The sequence below is a fragment of the Corythoichthys intestinalis genome, chromosome 20 (genome assembly GCF_030265065.1).
Source record: "Corythoichthys intestinalis isolate RoL2023-P3 chromosome 20, ASM3026506v1, whole genome shotgun sequence".
NCBI lineage: Eukaryota > Metazoa > Chordata > Actinopteri > Syngnathiformes > Syngnathidae > Corythoichthys > Corythoichthys intestinalis.
This window is the reverse complement of record NC_080414.1, coordinates 39044001-39066252: the sequence shown is the minus strand read 5'-3', so window position 1 is coordinate 39066252 and position 22252 is coordinate 39044001.

The window sequence follows — 22252 nt, the reverse complement described above, 5'->3', positions numbered from 1 at the left end:
GTAAACCAAACTTCAACCAGTAGTGTATTGTATCACAATCTAGTAGTTACATTTGGAAATTTGGTTCTAGGACATTTGGTTTGAGCGCAATCCTCAAAATGAGTTCAAAAAAGCCATTCTCACCTTCTCACGAGATCTAATCACTTTGGCAGAGAAATCTAATATTGATCATAACTTCCAAACCGCTGCGCAGAAGTGAACAAAACTTCACCCAATGGTGAATTGCATATTTTATTAATTACATTTGGAAAGTTGGTCCTAGGACATTTGTTTTGTGCGCAAACCTCAAAATGAGTTCAAAAAAGCCATTTCTCACCTTTTGAGCACGAGATCTATTCGCTTTGGTAGCGAAATCTAATATTGATGGAAACTCCTAAACCGCTGTGCAGAAGTGAACCAAACTTCACCCAATGGTGAATTGTGTCATATTCTAGTAATTACATTTGGAAATTTGGTTCTAGGACATTTGGTTTGTGTGCAATGCTCAAAATGAGTTCAAAAAAGCCCTTCTCACCTTTAGAGCACAAGATCTCATCACTTTGGCAGAGAAATCTAATCTTGATGATAACTCCCAAACCGCTGCACAGAATTGAACCAAACTTCACCCAATAGTGTATTGTATCACAATCTAGTAGTTACATTTGAAAATTTGGTTCTAGGACATTTGGTTTGAGCGCAATCCTCAAACTTAGTTCAAAAAAGCCATTTAGGCCTTTTCACAGTGAGATCTATTCATTTCAGCCGAGAAATGCAATTTTGATGATAACTCCGAAACCGCTGCGCAGAAGTGAACCAAACTTCACCCAATAGTGTATTGTATTACAATCTAGTAGTTACATTTGGAAATTTGGTTCTAGGACATTTGGTTTGAGCGCAATCCTCAAACTTAGTTCAAAAAAGCCATTTAGGCCTTTTCACAGTGAGATCTATTCATTTCAGCCGAGAAATGTAATTTTGATGATAACTCCCAAACCGCTGCGCAGAAGTAAACCAAACTTCAACCAGTAGTGTATTGTATCACAATCTAGTCGTTACATTTGGAAATTTGGTTCTAGGATATTTGGTTTGAGCGCAATCCTCAAAATGAGTTCAAAAAAGCCATTCTCACCTTCTCACGAGATCTAATCACTTTGGCAGAGAAATCTAATATTGATCATAACTTCCAAACCGCTGCGCAGAAGTGAACAAAACTTCACCCAATGGTGAATTGCATATTTTATTAATTACATTTGGAAATTTGGTCCTAGGACATTTGGTTTGTGCGCAAACCTCAAAATGAGTTCAAAAAAGCCATTTCTCACCTTTTGAGCACGAGATCTATTCGCTTTGGTAGCGAAATCTAATATTGATGGAAACACCTAAACCGCTGTGCAGAAGTGAACCAAACTTCACCCAATGGTGAATTGTGTCATATTCTAGTAATTACATTTGGAAATTTGGTTCTAGGACATTTGGTTTGAGCGCAATCCTCAAACTTAGTTCAAAAAAGCCATTTAGGCCTTTTCACAGTGAGATCTATTCATTTCAGCCGAGAAATGCAATTTTGATGATAACTCCCAAACCGCTGCGCAGAAATGAACCAAACTTCACCCAATAGTGTATTGTATCACAATCTAGTAGTTACAATTGGAAATTTGGTTCTAGGACTTTTGGTTTGAGCGCAATCCTCAAACTTAGTTCAAAAAAGCAATTTACGCCTTCTGACAGCGAGATCTATTCATTTCAGCCGAGAAATGTAATTTTGATGATAACTCCCAAACCGCTGCGCAGAAGTGAACCAAACGTCACCCAGTAGTGTATTGTATCAGAATCTAGTAGTTACATTTGGAAATTTGGTTCTAGGACATTTGGTTTGAGCGCAATCCTCAAACTTAGTTCAAAAAAGCCATTTAGGCCTTTTCACTGTGAGATCTATTCATTTCAGCCGAGAAATGCAATTTTGATGATAACTCCTAAACCGCTGCGCAGAAGTAAACCAAACTTCACCCAGTAGTGTATTGTATCACAATATAGTAGTTACATTTGGAAATTTGGTTCTAGGACATTTGGTTTGAGAGCAATCCTCAAACTTAGTTCAAAAAAGCCATTTAGGCCTTTTCACAGTGAGATCTATTCATTTCAGCCGAGAAATGTAATTTTGATGATAACTCCCAAACCGCTGCGCAGAAAGTAACCTAACTTCACCCAATAGTGTATTGTATCACAATCTAGTAGTTACATTTGGAAATTTGGTTCTAGGACATTTGGTTTGAGCGCAATCCTCAAACTTAGTTCAAAAAAGCCTTTTAAGCATTTTCACAGTGAGATCTATTCATTTCAGCCGAGAAATGCAATTTTGATGATAACTCCTAAACCGCTGCGCAGAAATGAACCAAACTTCACCCAATAGTGTATTGTATTACCATCTAGTAGTTACATTTGGAAATTTGGTTCTAGGACATTTGGTTTGAGCGCAACCCTCAAACTTAGTTCAAAAAAGCCATTTACGCCTTCTGACAGCGAGATCTATTCATTTCAGCCGAGAAATGTAATTTTGATGATAACTCCCAAACCGCTGCACAGAATTGAACCAAACTTCACCCAATAGTGTATTGTATCACAATCTAGTAGTTACATTTGAAAATTTGGTTCTAGGACATTTGGTTTGAGCGCAATCCTCAAACTTAGTTCAAAAATGCCATTTACGCCTTTTCACAGTGAGATCTATTCATTTCAGCCGAGAAATGCAATTTTTATGATAACTCCTAAACCGCTGCGTAGAAGTGAACCAAACTTCACCCAATAGTGTATTGTATTACAATCTAGTAGTTACATTTGGAAATTTGGTTCTAGGACATTTGGTTTGAGCGCAATCCTCAAACTTAGTTCAAAAAAGCCATTTAGGCCTTTTCACAGTGAGATCTATTCATTTCAGCCGAGAAATGTAATTTTGATGATAACTCCCAAACCGCTGCGCAGAAGTAAACCAAACTTCAACCAGTAGTGTATTGTATCACAATCTAGTAGTTACATTTGGAAATTTGGTTCTAGGACATTTGGTTTGAGCGCAATCCTCAAAATGAGTTCAAAAAAGCCATTCTCACCTTCTCACGAGATTTAATCACTTTGGCAGAGAAATCTAATATTGATCATAACTTCCAAACCGCTGCGCAGAAGTGAACAAAACTTCACCCAATGGTGAATTGCATATTTTATTAATTACATTTGGAAAGTTGGTCCTAGGACATTTGTTTTGTGCGCAAACCTCAAAATGAGTTCAAAAAAGCCATTTCTCACCTTTTGAGCACGAGATCTATTCGCTTTGGTAGCGAAATCTAATATTGATGGAAACTCCTAAACCGCTGTGCAGAAGTGAACCAAACTTCACCCAATGGTGAATTGTGTCATATTCTAGTAATTACATTTGGAAATTTGGTTCTAGGACATTTGGTTTGTGTGCAATGCTCAAAATGAGTTCAAAAAAGCCCTTCTCACCTTTTGAGCACAAGATCTCATCACTTTGGCAGAGAAATCTAATCTTGATGATAACTCCCAAACCACTGCACAGAATTGAACCAAACTTCACCCAATAGTGTATTGTATCACAATCTAGTAGTTACATTTGAAAATTTGGTTCTAGGACATTTGGTTTGAGCGCAATCCTCAAACTTAGTTCAAAAAAGCCATTTAGGCCTTTTCACAGTGAGATCTATTCATTTCAGCCGAGAAATGCAATTTTGATGATAACTCCGAAACCGCTGCGCAGAAGTGAACCAAACTTCACCCAATAGTGTATTGTATTACAATCTAGTAGTTACATTTGGAAATTTGGTTCTAGGACATTTGGTTTGAGCGCAATCCTCAAACTTAGTTCAAAAAAGCCATTTAGGCCTTTTCACAGTGAGATCTATTCATTTCAGCCGAGAAATGTAATTTTGATGATAACTCCCAAACCGCTGCGCAGAAGTAAACCAAACTTCAACCAGTAGTGTATTGTATCACAATCTAGTCGTTACATTTGGAAATTTGGTTCTAGGATATTTGGTTTGAGCGCAATCCTCAAAATGAGTTCAAAAAAGCCATTCTCACCTTCTCACGAGATCTAATCACTTTGGCAGAGAAATCTAATATTGATCATAACTTCCAAACCGCTGCGCAGAAGTGAACAAAACTTCACCCAATGGTGAATTGCATATTTTATTAATTACATTTGGAAATTTGGTCCTAGGACATTTGGTTTGTGCGCAAACCTCAAAATGAGTTCAAAAAAGCCATTTCTCACCTTTTGAGCACGAGATCTATTCGCTTTGGTAGCGAAATCTAATATTGATGGAAACACCTAAACCGCTGTGCAGAAGTGAACCAAACTTCACCCAATGGTGAATTGTGTCATATTCTAGTAATTACATTTGGAAATTTGGTTCTAGGACATTTGGTTTGAGCGCAATCCTCAAACTTAGTTCAAAAAAGCCATTTAGGCCTTTTCACAGTGAGATCTATTCATTTCAGCCGAGAAATGCAATTTTGATGATAACTACCAAACCGCTGCGCAGAAATGAACCAAACTTCACCCAATAGTGTATTGTATCACAATCTAGTAGTTACAATTGGAAATTTGGTTCTAGGACTTTTGGTTTGAGCGCAATCCTCAAACTTAGTTCAAAAAAGCAATTTACGCCTTCTGACAGCGAGATCTATTCATTTCAGCCAAGAAATGTAATTTTGATGATAACTCCCAAACCGCTGCGCAAAAGTGAACCAAACTTCACCCAATAGTATCACAATCTAGTAGTTACATTTGGAAATTTGGTTCTAGGACATTTGGTTTGAGCGCAATCCTCATACTTAGTTCAAAAAAGCCCTTTAGGCCTTTTCACAGTGAGATCTATTCATTTCAGCCGAGAAATGCAATTTTGATGATAACTCCTAAACCGCTGCGCAGAAGTGAACCAAACTTCACCCAATAGTGTATTGTATTACAATCTAGTAGTTACATTTGGAAATTTGGTTCTAGGACATTTGGTTTGAGCGTAATCCTCAAACTTAATTCAAAAATGCCATTTACGCCTTCTGACAGCGAGATCTATTCATTTCAGCCGAGAAATGTAATTTTGATGATAACTCCCAAACCGCTGCGCAGAATTGAACCAAACTTCACCCAATAGTGTATTGTATCACAATCTAGTAGTTACATTTGGAAATTTGGTTCTAGGACATTTTGTTTGAGCGCAATCCTCAAACTTAGTTCAAAAATGCCATTTACGCCTTTTCACAGTGAGATCTATTCATTTCAGCCGAGAAATGCAATTTTGATGATAACTCCTAAACCGCTGCGCAGAAGTGAACCAAACTTCACCCAATAGTGTATTGTATCACAATCTAGTAGTTACATTTGGAAATTTGGTTCTAGGACATTTGGTTTGAGCGCAACCCTCAAACTTAGTTCAAAAAAGCCATTTACGCCTTCTGACAGCGAGATCTATTCATTTCAGCCGAGAAATGTAATTTTGATGATAACTCCCAAACCGCTGCGCAGAAGTGAACCAAACTTCACCCAGTAGTGTATTGTATCAGAATCTAGTAGTTACATTTGGAAATTTGGTTCTAGGACATTTGGTTTGAGCGCAATCCTCAAACTTAGTTCAAAAAAGCCATTTAGGCCTTTTCACTGTGAGATCTATTCATTTCAGCCGAGAAATGCAATTTTGATGATAACTCCTAAACCGCTGCGCAGAAGTAAACCAAACTTCACCCAGTAGTGTATTGTATCACAATATAGTAGTTACATTTGGAAATTTGGTTCTAGGACATTTGGTTTGAGCGCAATCCTCAAACTTAGTTCAAAAAAGCCATTTAGGCCTTTTCACAGTGAGATCTATTCATTTCAGCCGAGAAATGTAATTTTGATGATAACTCCCAAACCGCTGCGCAGAAAGTAACCAAACTTCACCCAATAGTGTATTGCAATACAATCTAGTAGTTACATTTGAAAATTTTGTTCTAGGACATTTGGTTTGAGCGCAATCCTCAAACTTAGCTCAAAAAAGCAATTTACGCCTTCTGACAGCGAGATCTATTCATTTCAGCCGAGAAATGTAATTTTGATGATAACTCCCAAACCGCTGCGCAAAAGTGAACCAAACTTCACCCAATAGTATCACAATCTAGTAGTTACATTTGGAAATTTGGTTCTAGGACATTTGGTTTGAGCGCAATTCTCATACTTAGTTCAAAAAAGCCATTTAGGCCTTTTCACAGTGAGATCTATTCATTTCAGCCGAGAAATGCAATTTTGATGATAACTCCTAAACCGCTGCGCAGAAGTGAACCAAACTTCACCCAATAGTGTATTATATTACAATCTAGTAGTTACATTTGGAAATTTGGTTCTAGGACATTTGGTTTGAGCGCAATCCTCATACTTAGTTCAAAAAAGCCCTTTAGGCCTTTTCACAGTGAGATCTATTCATTTCAGCCGAGAAATGCAATTTTGATGATAACTCCTAAACCGCTGCGCAGAAGTGAACCAAACTTCACCCAATAGTGTATTGTATTACAATCTAGTAGTTACATTTGGAAATTTGGTTCTAGGACATTTGGTTTGAGCGTAATCCTCAAACTTAATTCAAAAATGCCATTTACGCCTTCTGACAGCGAGATCTATTCATTTCAGCCGAGAAATGTAATTTTGATGATAACTCCCAAACCGCTGCGCAGAATTGAACCAAACTTCACCCAATAGTGTATTGTATCACAATCTAGTAGTTACATTTGGAAATTTGGTTCTAGGACATTTGGTTTGAGCGCAATCCTCAAACTTAGTTCAAAAATGCCATTTACGCCTTTTCACAGTGAGATCTATTCATTTCAGCCGAGAAATGCAATTTTGATGATAACTCCTAAACCGCTGCGCAGAAGTGAACCAAACTTCACCCAATAGTGTATTGTATCACAATCTAGTAGTTACATTTGGAAATTTGGTTCTAGGACATTTGGTTTGAGCGCAACCCTCAAACTTAGTTCAAAAAAGCCATTTACGCCTTCTGACAGCGAGATCTATTCATTTCAGCCGAGAAATGTAATTTTGATGATAACTCCCAAACCGCTGCGCAGAAGTGAACCAAACTTCACCCAGTAGTGTATTGTATCAGAATCTAGTAGTTACATTTGGAAATTTGGTTCTAGGACATTTGGTTTGAGCGCAATCCTCAAACTTAGTTCAAAAAAGCCATTTAGGCCTTTTCACTGTGAGATCTATTCATTTCAGCCGAGAAATGCAATTTTGATGATAACTCCTAAACCGCTGCGCAGAAGTAAACCAAACTTCCCCCAGTAGTGTATTGTATCACAATATAGTAGTTACATTTGGAAATTTGGTTCTAGGACATTTGGTTTGAGCGCAATCCTCAAACTTAGTTCAAAAAAGCCACTTAGGCCTTTTCACAGTGAGATCTATTCATTTCAGCCGAGAAATGTAATTTTGATGATAACTCCCAAACCGCTGCGCAGAAAGTAACCAAACTTCACCCAATAGTGTATTGCAATACAATCTAGTAGTTACATTTGAAAATTTTGTTCTAGGACATTTGGTTTGAGCGCAATCCTCAAACTTAGCTCAAAAAAGCAATTTACGCCTTCTGACATGGAGATCTATTCATTTCAGCCGAGAAATGTAATTTTGATGATAACTCCCAAACCGCTGCGCAAAAGTGAACCGAACTTCACCCAATAGTATCACAATCTAGTAGTTACATTTGGAAATGTGGTTCTAGGACATTTGGTTTGAGCGCAATTCTCATACTTAGTTCAAAAAAGCCATTTAGGCCTTTTCACAGTGAGATCTATTCATTTCAGCCGAGAAATGCAATTTTGATGATAACTCCTAAACCGCTGCGCAGAAGTGAACCAAACTTCACCCAATAGTGTATTATATTACAATCTAGTAGTTACATTTGGAAATTTGGTTCTAGGACATTTGGTTTGAGCGTAATCCTCAAACTTAATTCAAAAATGCCATTTACGCCTTCTGACAGCGAGATCTATTCATTTCAGCCGAGAAATGTAATTTTGATGATAACTCCCAAACCGCTGCGCAGAATTGAACCAAACTTCACCCAATAGTGTATTGTATCACAATCTAGTAGTTACATTTGGAAATTTGGTTCTAGGACATTTGGTTTGAGCGCAATCCTCAAACTTAGTTCAAAAATGCCATTTACGCCTTTTCACAGTGAGATCTATTCATTTCAGCCGAGAAATGCAATTTTGATGATAACTCCTAAACCGCTGCGCAGAAGTGAACCAAACTTCACCCAATAGTGTATTTTATCACAATCTAGTAGTTACATTTGGAAATTTGGTTCTAGGACATTTGGTCTGAGCGCAACCCTCAAACTTAGTTCAAAAAAGCCATTTACGCCTTCTGACAGCGAGATCTATTCATTTCAGCCGAGAAATGTAATTTTGATGATAACTCCCAAACCGCTGCGCAGAAGTGAACCAAACTTCACCCAGTAGTGTATTGTATCAGAATCTAGTAGTTACATTTGGAAATTTGGTTCTAGGACATTTGGTTTGAGCGCAATCCTCAAACTTAGTTCAAAAAAGCCATTTAGGCCTTTTCACAGTGAGATCGATTCATTTCAGCCGAGAAATGTAATTTTGATAACTCCCAAACCGCTGCGCAGAAGTGAACCAAACTTCACCCAATAGTGTATTGTATCACAATCTAGTAGTTACATTTGGAAATTTGGTTCTAGGACATTTGGTTTGAGCGTAATCCTCAAACTTAATTCAAAAATGCCATTTACGCCTTCTGACAGCGAGATCTATTCATTTCAGCCGAGAAATGTAATTTTGATGATAACTCCCAAACCGCTGCGCAGAATTGAACCAAACTTCACCCAATAGTGTATTGTATCACAATCTAGTAGTTACATTTGGAAATTTGGTTCTAGGACATTTGGTTTGAGCGCAATCCTCAAACTTAGTTCAAAAATGCCATTTACGCCTTTTCACAGTGAGATCTATTCATTTCAGCCGAGAAATGTAATTTTGATGATAACTCCCAAACCGCTGCGCAGAAGTAAACCAAACTTCAACCAGTAGTGTATTGTATCACAATCTAGTAGTTACATTTGGAAATTTGGTTCTAGGACATTTGGTTTGAGCGCAATCCTCAAAATGAGTTCAAAAAAGCCATTCTCACCTTCTCACGAGATCTAATCACTTTGGCAGAGAAATCTAATATTGATCATAACTTCCAAACCGCTGCGCAGAAGTGAACAAAACTTCACCCAATGGTGAATTGCATATTTTATTAATTACATTTGGAAAGTTGGTCCTAGGACATTTGTTTTGTGCGCAAACCTCAAAATGAGTTCAAAAAAGCCATTTCTCACCTTTTGAGCACGAGATCTATTCGCTTTGGTAGCGAAATCTAATATTGATGGAAACTCCTAAACCGCTGTGCAGAAGTGAACCAAACTTCACCCAATGGTGAATTGTGTCATATTCTAGTAATTACATTTGGAAATTTGGTTCTAGGACATTTGGTTTGTGTGCAATGCTCAAAATGAGTTCAAAAAAGCCCTTCTCACCTTTAGAGCACAAGATCTCATCACTTTGGCAGAGAAATCTAATCTTGATGATAACTCCCAAACCGCTGCACAGAATTGAACCAAACTTCACCCAATAGTGTATTGTATCACAATCTAGTAGTTACATTTGAAAATTTGGTTCTAGGACATTTGGTTTGAGCGCAATCCTCAAACTTAGTTCAAAAAAGCCATTTAGGCCTTTTCACAGTGAGATCTATTCATTTCAGCCGAGAAATGCAATTTTGATGATAACTCCGAAACCGCTGCGCAGAAGTGAACCAAACTTCACCCAATAGTGTATTGTATTACAATCTAGTAGTTACATTTGGAAATTTGGTTCTAGGACATTTGGTTTGAGCGCAATCCTCAAACTTAGTTCAAAAAAGCCATTTAGGCCTTTTCACAGTGAGATCTATTCATTTCAGCCGAGAAATGTAATTTTGATGATAACTCCCAAACCGCTGCGCAGAAGTAAACCAAACTTCAACCAGTAGTGTATTGTATCACAATCTAGTCGTTACATTTGGAAATTTGGTTCTAGGATATTTGGTTTGAGCGCAATCCTCAAAATGAGTTCAAAAAAGCCATTCTCACCTTCTCACGAGATCTAATCACTTTGGCAGAGAAATCTAATATTGATCATAACTTCCAAACCGCTGCGCAGAAGTGAACAAAACTTCACCCAATGGTGAATTGCATATTTTATTAATTACATTTGGAAATTTGGTCCTAGGACATTTGGTTTGTGCGCAAACCTCAAAATGAGTTCAAAAAAGCCATTTCTCACCTTTTGAGCACGAGATCTATTCGCTTTGGTAGCGAAATCTAATATTGATGGAAACACCTAAACCGCTGTGCAGAAGTGAACCAAACTTCACCCAATGGTGAATTGTGTCATATTCTAGTAATTACATTTGGAAATTTGGTTCTAGGACATTTGGTTTGAGCGCAATCCTCAAACTTAGTTCAAAAAAGCCATTTAGGCCTTTTCACAGTGAGATCTATTCATTTCAGCCGAGAAATGCAATTTTGATGATAACTCCCAAACCGCTGCGCAGAAATGAACCAAACTTCACCCAATAGTGTATTGTATCACAATCTAGTAGTTACAATTGGAAATTTGGTTCTAGGACTTTTGGTTTGAGCGCAATCCTCAAACTTAGTTCAAAAAAGCAATTTACGCCTTCTGACAGCGAGATCTATTCATTTCAGCCGAGAAATGTAATTTTGATGATAACTCCCAAACCGCTGCGCAGAAGTGAACCAAACGTCACCCAGTAGTGTATTGTATCAGAATCTAGTAGTTACATTTGGAAATTTGGTTCTAGGACATTTGGTTTGAGCGCAATCCTCAAACTTAGTTCAAAAAAGCCATTTAGGCCTTTTCACTGTGAGATCTATTCATTTCAGCCGAGAAATGCAATTTTGATGATAACTCCTAAACCGCTGCGCAGAAGTAAACCAAACTTCACCCAGTAGTGTATTGTATCACAATATAGTAGTTACATTTGGAAATTTGGTTCTAGGACATTTGGTTTGAGAGCAATCCTCAAACTTAGTTCAAAAAAGCCATTTAGGCCTTTTCACAGTGAGATCTATTCATTTCAGCCGAGAAATGTAATTTTGATGATAACTCCCAAACCGCTGCGCAGAAAGTAACCTAACTTCACCCAATAGTGTATTGTATCACAATCTAGTAGTTACATTTGGAAATTTGGTTCTAGGACATTTGGTTTGAGCGCAATCCTCAAACTTAGTTCAAAAAAGCCTTTTAAGCATTTTCACAGTGAGATCTATTCATTTCAGCCGAGAAATGCAATTTTGATGATAACTCCTAAACCGCTGCGCAGAAATGAACCAAACTTCACCCAATAGTGTATTGTATTACCATCTAGTAGTTACATTTGGAAATTTGGTTCTAGGACATTTGGTTTGAGCGCAACCCTCAAACTTAGTTCAAAAAAGCCATTTACGCCTTCTGACAGCGAGATCTATTCATTTCAGCCGAGAAATGTAATTTTGATGATAACTCCCAAACCGCTGCACAGAATTGAACCAAACTTCACCCAATAGTGTATTGTATCACAATCTAGTAGTTACATTTGAAAATTTGGTTCTAGGACATTTGGTTTGAGCGCAATCCTCAAACTTAGTTCAAAAATGCCATTTACGCCTTTTCACAGTGAGATCTATTCATTTCAGCCGAGAAATGCAATTTTTATGATAACTCCTAAACCGCTGCGTAGAAGTGAACCAAACTTCACCCAATAGTGTATTGTATTACAATCTAGTAGTTACATTTGGAAATTTGGTTCTAGGACATTTGGTTTGAGCGCAATCCTCAAACTTAGTTCAAAAAAGCCATTTAGGCCTTTTCACAGTGAGATCTATTCATTTCAGCCGAGAAATGTAATTTTGATGATAACTCCCAAACCGCTGCGCAGAAGTAAACCAAACTTCAACCAGTAGTGTATTGTATCACAATCTAGTAGTTACATTTGGAAATTTGGTTCTAGGACATTTGGTTTGAGCGCAATCCTCAAAATGAGTTCAAAAAAGCCATTCTCACCTTCTCACGAGATTTAATCACTTTGGCAGAGAAATCTAATATTGATCATAACTTCCAAACCGCTGCGCAGAAGTGAACAAAACTTCACCCAATGGTGAATTGCATATTTTATTAATTACATTTGGAAAGTTGGTCCTAGGACATTTGTTTTGTGCGCAAACCTCAAAATGAGTTCAAAAAAGCCATTTCTCACCTTTTGAGCACGAGATCTATTCGCTTTGGTAGCGAAATCTAATATTGATGGAAACTCCTAAACCGCTGTGCAGAAGTGAACCAAACTTCACCCAATGGTGAATTGTGTCATATTCTAGTAATTACATTTGGAAATTTGGTTCTAGGACATTTGGTTTGTGTGCAATGCTCAAAATGAGTTCAAAAAAGCCCTTCTCACCTTTTGAGCACAAGATCTCATCACTTTGGCAGAGAAATCTAATCTTGATGATAACTCCCAAACCACTGCACAGAATTGAACCAAACTTCACCCAATAGTGTATTGTATCACAATCTAGTAGTTACATTTGAAAATTTGGTTCTAGGACATTTGGTTTGAGCGCAATCCTCAAACTTAGTTCAAAAAAGCCATTTAGGCCTTTTCACAGTGAGATCTATTCATTTCAGCCGAGAAATGCAATTTTGATGATAACTCCGAAACCGCTGCGCAGAAGTGAACCAAACTTCACCCAATAGTGTATTGTATTACAATCTAGTAGTTACATTTGGAAATTTGGTTCTAGGACATTTGGTTTGAGCGCAATCCTCAAACTTAGTTCAAAAAAGCCATTTAGGCCTTTTCACAGTGAGATCTATTCATTTCAGCCGAGAAATGTAATTTTGATGATAACTCCCAAACCGCTGCGCAGAAGTAAACCAAACTTCAACCAGTAGTGTATTGTATCACAATCTAGTCGTTACATTTGGAAATTTGGTTCTAGGATATTTGGTTTGAGCGCAATCCTCAAAATGAGTTCAAAAAAGCCATTCTCACCTTCTCACGAGATCTAATCACTTTGGCAGAGAAATCTAATATTGATCATAACTTCCAAACCGCTGCGCAGAAGTGAACAAAACTTCACCCAATGGTGAATTGCATATTTTATTAATTACATTTGGAAATTTGGTCCTAGGACATTTGGTTTGTGCGCAAACCTCAAAATGAGTTCAAAAAAGCCATTTCTCACCTTTTGAGCACGAGATCTATTCGCTTTGGTAGCGAAATCTAATATTGATGGAAACACCTAAACCGCTGTGCAGAAGTGAACCAAACTTCACCCAATGGTGAATTGTGTCATATTCTAGTAATTACATTTGGAAATTTGGTTCTAGGACATTTGGTTTGAGCGCAATCCTCAAACTTAGTTCAAAAAAGCCATTTAGGCCTTTTCACAGTGAGATCTATTCATTTCAGCCGAGAAATGCAATTTTGATGATAACTACCAAACCGCTGCGCAGAAATGAACCAAACTTCACCCAATAGTGTATTGTATCACAATCTAGTAGTTACAATTGGAAATTTGGTTCTAGGACTTTTGGTTTGAGCGCAATCCTCAAACTTAGTTCAAAAAAGCAATTTACGCCTTCTGACAGCGAGATCTATTCATTTCAGCCAAGAAATGTAATTTTGATGATAACTCCCAAACCGCTGCGCAAAAGTGAACCAAACTTCACCCAATAGTATCACAATCTAGTAGTTACATTTGGAAATTTGGTTCTAGGACATTTGGTTTGAGCGCAATCCTCATACTTAGTTCAAAAAAGCCCTTTAGGCCTTTTCACAGTGAGATCTATTCATTTCAGCCGAGAAATGCAATTTTGATGATAACTCCTAAACCGCTGCGCAGAAGTGAACCAAACTTCACCCAATAGTGTATTGTATTACAATCTAGTAGTTACATTTGGAAATTTGGTTCTAGGACATTTGGTTTGAGCGTAATCCTCAAACTTAATTCAAAAATGCCATTTACGCCTTCTGACAGCGAGATCTATTCATTTCAGCCGAGAAATGTAATTTTGATGATAACTCCCAAACCGCTGCGCAGAATTGAACCAAACTTCACCCAATAGTGTATTGTATCACAATCTAGTAGTTACATTTGGAAATTTGGTTCTAGGACATTTTGTTTGAGCGCAATCCTCAAACTTAGTTCAAAAATGCCATTTACGCCTTTTCACAGTGAGATCTATTCATTTCAGCCGAGAAATGCAATTTTGATGATAACTCCTAAACCGCTGCGCAGAAGTGAACCAAACTTCACCCAATAGTGTATTGTATCACAATCTAGTAGTTACATTTGGAAATTTGGTTCTAGGACATTTGGTTTGAGCGCAACCCTCAAACTTAGTTCAAAAAAGCCATTTACGCCTTCTGACAGCGAGATCTATTCATTTCAGCCGAGAAATGTAATTTTGATGATAACTCCCAAACCGCTGCGCAGAAGTGAACCAAACTTCACCCAGTAGTGTATTGTATCAGAATCTAGTAGTTACATTTGGAAATTTGGTTCTAGGACATTTGGTTTGAGCGCAATCCTCAAACTTAGTTCAAAAAAGCCATTTAGGCCTTTTCACTGTGAGATCTATTCATTTCAGCCGAGAAATGCAATTTTGATGATAACTCCTAAACCGCTGCGCAGAAGTAAACCAAACTTCACCCAGTAGTGTATTGTATCACAATATAGTAGTTACATTTGGAAATTTGGTTCTAGGACATTTGGTTTGAGCGCAATCCTCAAACTTAGTTCAAAAAAGCCATTTAGGCCTTTTCACAGTGAGATCTATTCATTTCAGCCGAGAAATGTAATTTTGATGATAACTCCCAAACCGCTGCGCAGAAAGTAACCAAACTTCACCCAATAGTGTATTGCAATACAATCTAGTAGTTACATTTGAAAATTTTGTTCTAGGACATTTGGTTTGAGCGCAATCCTCAAACTTAGCTCAAAAAAGCAATTTACGCCTTCTGACAGCGAGATCTATTCATTTCAGCCGAGAAATGTAATTTTGATGATAACTCCCAAACCGCTGCGCAAAAGTGAACCAAACTTCACCCAATAGTATCACAATCTAGTAGTTACATTTGGAAATTTGGTTCTAGGACATTTGGTTTGAGCGCAATTCTCATACTTAGTTCAAAAAAGCCATTTAGGCCTTTTCACAGTGAGATCTATTCATTTCAGCCGAGAAATGCAATTTTGATGATAACTCCTAAACCGCTGCGCAGAAGTGAACCAAACTTCACCCAATAGTGTATTATATTACAATCTAGTAGTTACATTTGGAAATTTGGTTCTAGGACATTTGGTTTGAGCGCAATCCTCATACTTAGTTCAAAAAAGCCCTTTAGGCCTTTTCACAGTGAGATCTATTCATTTCAGCCGAGAAATGCAATTTTGATGATAACTCCTAAACCGCTGCGCAGAAGTGAACCAAACTTCACCCAATAGTGTATTGTATTACAATCTAGTAGTTACATTTGGAAATTTGGTTCTAGGACATTTGGTTTGAGCGTAATCCTCAAACTTAATTCAAAAATGCCATTTACGCCTTCTGACAGCGAGATCTATTCATTTCAGCCGAGAAATGTAATTTTGATGATAACTCCCAAACCGCTGCGCAGAATTGAACCAAACTTCACCCAATAGTGTATTGTATCACAATCTAGTAGTTACATTTGGAAATTTGGTTCTAGGACATTTGGTTTGAGCGCAATCCTCAAACTTAGTTCAAAAATGCCATTTACGCCTTTTCACAGTGAGATCTATTCATTTCAGCCGAGAAATGCAATTTTGATGATAACTCCTAAACCGCTGCGCAGAAGTGAACCAAACTTCACCCAATAGTGTATTGTATCACAATCTAGTAGTTACATTTGGAAATTTGGTTCTAGGACATTTGGTTTGAGCGCAACCCTCAAACTTAGTTCAAAAAAGCCATTTACGCCTTCTGACAGCGAGATCTATTCATTTCAGCCGAGAAATGTAATTTTGATGATAACTCCCAAACCGCTGCGCAGAAGTGAACCAAACTTCACCCAGTAGTGTATTGTATCAGAATCTAGTAGTTACATTTGGAAATTTGGTTCTAGGACATTTGGTTTGAGCGCAATCCTCAAACTTAGTTCAAAAAAGCCATTTAGGCCTTTTCACTGTGAGATCTATTCATTTCAGCCGAGAAATGCAATTTTGATGATAACTCCTAAACCGCTGCGCAGAAGTAAACCAAACTTCCCCCAGTAGTGTATTGTATCACAATATAGTAGTTACATTTGGAAATTTGGTTCTAGGACATTTGGTTTGAGCGCAATCCTCAAACTTAGTTCAAAAAAGCCACTTAGGCCTTTTCACAGTGAGATCTATTCATTTCAGCCGAGAAATGTAATTTTGATGATAACTCCCAAACCGCTGCGCAGAAAGTAACCAAACTTCACCCAATAGTGTATTGCAATACAATCTAGTAGTTACATTTGAAAATTTTGTTCTAGGACATTTGGTTTGAGCGCAATCCTCAAACTTAGCTCAAAAAAGCAATTTACGCCTTCTGACATGGAGATCTATTCATTTCAGCCGAGAAATGTAATTTTGATGATAACTCCCAAACCGCTGCGCAAAAGTGAACCGAACTTCACCCAATAGTATCACAATCTAGTAGTTACATTTGGAAATGTGGTTCTAGGACATTTGGTTTGAGCGCAATTCTCATACTTAGTTCAAAAAAGCCATTTAGGCCTTTTCACAGTGAGATCTATTCATTTCAGCCGAGAAATGCAATTTTGATGATAACTCCTAAACCGCTGCGCAGAAGTGAACCAAACTTCACCCAATAGTGTATTATATTACAATCTAGTAGTTACATTTGGAAATTTGGTTCTAGGACATTTGGTTTGAGCGTAATCCTCAAACTTAATTCAAAAATGCCATTTACGCCTTCTGACAGCGAGATCTATTCATTTCAGCCGAGAAATGTAATTTTGATGATAACTCCCAAACCGCTGCGCAGAATTGAACCAAACTTCACCCAATAGTGTATTGTATCACAATCTAGTAGTTACATTTGGAAATTTGGTTCTAGGACATTTGGTTTGAGCGCAATCCTCAAACTTAGTTCAAAAATGCCATTTACGCCTTTTCACAGTGAGATCTATTCATTTCAGCCGAGAAATGCAATTTTGATGATAACTCCTAAACCGCTGCGCAGAAGTGAACCAAACTTCACCCAATAGTGTATTTTATCACAATCTAGTAGTTACATTTGGAAATTTGGTTCTAGGACATTTGGTCTGAGCGCAACCCTCAAACTTAGTTCAAAAAAGCCATTTACGCCTTCTGACAGCGAGATCTATTCATTTCAGCCGAGAAATGTAATTTTGATGATAACTCCCAAACCGCTGCGCAGAAGTGAACCAAACTTCACCCAGTAGTGTATTGTATCAGAATCTAGTAGTTACATTTGGAAATTTGGTTCTAGGACATTTGGTTTGAGCGCAATCCTCAAACTTAGTTCAAAAAAGCCATTTAGGCCTTTTCACAGTGAGATCGATTCATTTCAGCCGAGAAATGTAATTTTGATAACTCCCAAACCGCTGCGCAGAAGTGAACCAAACTTCACCCAATAGTGTATTGTATCACAATCTAGTAGTTACATTTGGAAATTTGGTTCTAGGACATTTGGTTTGAGCGTAATCCTCAAACTTAATTCAAAAATGCCATTTACGCCTTCTGACAGCGAGATCTATTCATTTCAGCCGAGAAATGTAATTTTGATGATAACTCCCAAACCGCTGCGCAGAATTGAATCAAACTTCACCCAATAGTGTATTGTATCACAATCTAGTAGTTACATTTGGAAATTTGGTTCTAGGACATTTGGTTTGAGCGCAATCCTCAAACTTAGTTCAAAAATGCCATTTACGCCTTTTCACAGTGAGATCTATTCATTTCAGCCGAGAAATGCAATTTTGATGATAACTCCTAAACCGCTGCGCAGAAGTGAACCAAACTTCACCCAATAGTGTATTGTATCACAATCTAGTAGTTACATTTGGAAATTTGGTTCTAGGACATTTGGTTTGAGCGCAACCCTCAAACTTAGTTCAAAAAAGCCATTTACGCCTTCTGACAGCGAGATCTATTCATTTCAGCCGAGAAATGTAATTTTGATGATAACTCCCAAACCGCTGCGCAGAAAGTAACCAAACTTCACCCAATAGTGTATTGCAATACAATCTAGTAGTTACATTTGAAAATTTTGTTCTAGGACATTTGGTTTGAGCGCAATCCTCAAACTTAGCTCAAAAAAGCAATTTACGCCTTCTGACAGCGAGATCTATTCATTTCAGCCGAGAAATGTAATTTTGATGATAACTCCCAAACCGCTGCGCAAAAGTGAACCAAACTTCACCCAATAGTATCACAATCTAGTAGTTACATTTGGAAATTTGGTTCTAGGACATTTGGTTTGAGCGCAATTCTCATACTTAGTTCAAAAAAGCCATTTAGGCCTTTTCACAGTGAGATCTATTCATTTCAGCCGAGAAATGCAATTTTGATGATAACTCCTAAACCGCTGCGCAGAAGTGAACCAAACTTCACCCAATAGTGTATTATATTACAATCTAGTAGTTACATTTGGAAATTTGGTTCTAGGACATTTGGTTTGAGCGCAATCCTCATACTTATTTCAAAAAAGCCCTTTAGGCCTTTTCACAGTGAGATCTATTCATTTCAGCCGAGAAATGCAATTTTGATGATAACTCCTAAACCGCTGCGCAGAAGTGAACCAAACTTCACCCAATAGTGTATTGTATCACAATCTAGTAGTTACATTTGGAAATTTGGTTCTAGGACATTTGGTTTGAGCGTAATCCTCAAACTTAATTCAAAAATGCCATTTACGCCTTCTGACAGCGAGATCTATTCATTTCAGCCGAGAAATGTAATTTTGATGATAACTCCCAAACCGCTGCGCAGAATTGAACCAAACTTCACCCAATAGTGTGTTGTATCACAATCTAGTAGTTACATTTGGAAATTTGGTTCTAGGACATTTGGTTTGAGCGCAATCCTCAAACTTAGTTCAAAAATGCCATTTACGCCTTTTCACAGTGAGATCTATTCATTTCAGCCGAGAAATGCAATTTTGATGATAACTCCTAAACCGCTGCGCAGAAGTGAACCAAACTTCACCCAATAGTGTATTGTATCACAATCTAGTAGTTACATTTGGAAATTTGGTTCTAGGACATTTGGTTTGAGCGTAATCCTCAAACTTAATTCAAAAATGCCATTTACGCCTTCTGACAGCGAGATCTATTCATTTCAGCCGAGAAATGTAATTTTGATGATAACTCCCAAACCGCTGCGCAGAAGTGAACCAAACTTCACCCAGTAGTGTATTGTATCAGAATCTAGTAGTTACATTTGGAAATTTGGTTCTAGGACATTTGGTTTGAGCGCAATCCTCATACTTAGTTCAAAAAAGCCATTTAGGCCTTTTCACTGTGAGATCTATTCATTTCAGCCGAGAAATGCAATTTTGATGATAACTCCTAAACCGCTGCGCAGAAGTAAACCAAACTTCACCCAGTAGTGTATTGTATCACAATATAGTAGTTACATTTGGAAATTTGGTTCTAGGACATTTGGTTTGAGCGCAATCCTCAAACTTAGTTCAAAAAAGCCATTTAGGCCTTTTCACAGTGAGATCTATTCATTTCAGCCGAGAAATGTAATTTTGATGATAACTCCCAAACCGCTGCGCAGAAAGTAACCAAACTTCACCCAATAGTGTATTGCAATACAATCTAGTAGTTACATTTGAAAATTTTGTTCTAGGACATTTGGTTTGAGCGCAATCCTCAAACTTAGCTCAAAAAAGCAATTTACGCCTTCTGACAGCGAGATCTATTCATTTCAGCCGAGAAATGTAATTTTGATGATAACTCCCAAACCGCTGCGCAAAAGTGAACCAAACTTCACCCAATAGTATCACAATCTAGTAGTTACATTTGGAAATTTGGTTCTAGGACATTTGGTTTGAGCGCAATTCTCATACTTAGTTCAAAAAAGCCATTTAGGCCTTTTCACAGTGAGATCTATTCATTTCAGCCGAGAAATGCAATTTTGATGATAACTCCTAAACCGCTGCGCAGAAGTGAACCAAACTTCACCCAATAGTGTATTATATTACAATCTAGTAGTTACATTTGGAAATTTGGTTCTAGGACATTTGGTTTGAGCGCAATCCTCATACTTAGTTCAAAAAAGCCCTTTAGGCCTTTTCACAGTGAGATCTATTCATTTCAGCCGAGAAATGCAATTTTGATGATAACTCCTAAACCGCTGCGCAGAAGTGAACCAAACTTCACCCAATAGTGTATTGTATTACAATCTAGTAGTTACATTTGGAAATTTGGTTCTAGGACATTTGGTTTGAGCGTAATCCTCAAACTTAATTCAAAAATGCCATTTACGCCTTCTGACAGCGAGATCTATTCATTTCAGCCGAGAAATGTAATTTTGATGATAACTCCCAAACCGCTGCGCAGAATTGAACCAAACTTCACCCAATAGTGTATTGTATCACAATCTAGTAGTTACATTTGGAAATTTGGTTCTAGGACATTTGGTTTGAGCGCAATCCTCAAACTTAGTTCAAAAATGCCATTTACGCCTTTTCACAGTGAGATCTATTCATTTCAGCCGAGAAATGCAATTTTGATGATAACTCCTAAACCGCTGCGCAGAAGTGAACCAAACTTCACCCAATAGTGTATTGTATCACAATCTAGTAGTTACATTTGGAAATTTGGTTCTAGGACATTTGGTTTGAGCGCAACCCTCAAACTTAGTTCAAAAAAGCCATTTACGCCTTCTGACAGCGAGATCTATTCATTTCAGCCGAGAAATGTAATTTTGATGATAACTCCCAAACCGCTGCGCAGAAGTGAACCAAACTTCACCCAGTAGTGTATTGTATCAGAATCTAGTAGTTACATTTGGAAATTTGGTTCTAGGACATTTGGTTTGAGCGCAATCCTCAAACTTAGTTCAAAAAAGCCATTTAGGCCTTTTCACTGTGAGATCTATTCATTTCAGCCGAGAAATGCAATTTTGATGATAACTCCTAAACCGCTGCGCAGAAGTAAACCAAACTTCCCCCAGTAGTGTATTGTATCACAATATAGTAGTTACATTTGGAAATTTGGTTCTAGGACATTTGGTTTGAGCGCAATCCTCAAACTTAGTTCAAAAAAGCCACTTAGGCCTTTTCACAGTGAGATCTATTCATTTCAGCCGAGAAATGTAATTTTGATGATAACTCCCAAACCGCTGCGCAGAAAGTAACCAAACTTCACCCAATAGTGTATTGCAATACAATCTAGTAGTTACATTTGAAAATTTTGTTCTAGGACATTTGGTTTGAGCGCAATCCTCAAACTTAGCTCAAAAAAGCAATTTACGCCTTCTGACATGGAGATCTATTCATTTCAGCCGAGAAATGTAATTTTGATGATAACTCCCAAACCGCTGCGCAAAAGTGAACCAAACTTCACCCAATAGTATCACAATCTAGTAGTTACATTTGGAAATTTGGTTCTAGGACATTTGGTTTGAGCGCAATTCTCATACTTAGTTCAAAAAAGCCATTTAGGCCTTTTCACAGTGAGATCTATTCATTTCAGCCGAGAAATGCAATTTTGATGATAACTCCTAAACCGCTGCGCAGAAGTGAACCAAACTTCACCCAATAGTGTATTATATTACAATCTAGTAGTTACATTTGGAAATTTGGTTCTAGGACATTTGGTTTGAGCGTAATCCTCAAACTTAATTCAAAAATGCCATTTACGCCCTCTGACAGCGAGATCTATTCATTTCAGCCGAGAAATGTAATTTTGATGATAACTCCTAAACCGCTGCGCAGAAATGAACCAAACTTCACCCAATGGTGTATTGTATCACAATCTAGTAGTTACATTTGGAAATTTGGTTCTAGGACATTTGGTTTGAGCGCAATCCTCAAACTTAGTTCAAAAATGCCATTTACGCCTTTTCACAGTGAGATCTATTCATTTCAGCCGAGAAATGCAATTTTGATGATAACTCCTAAA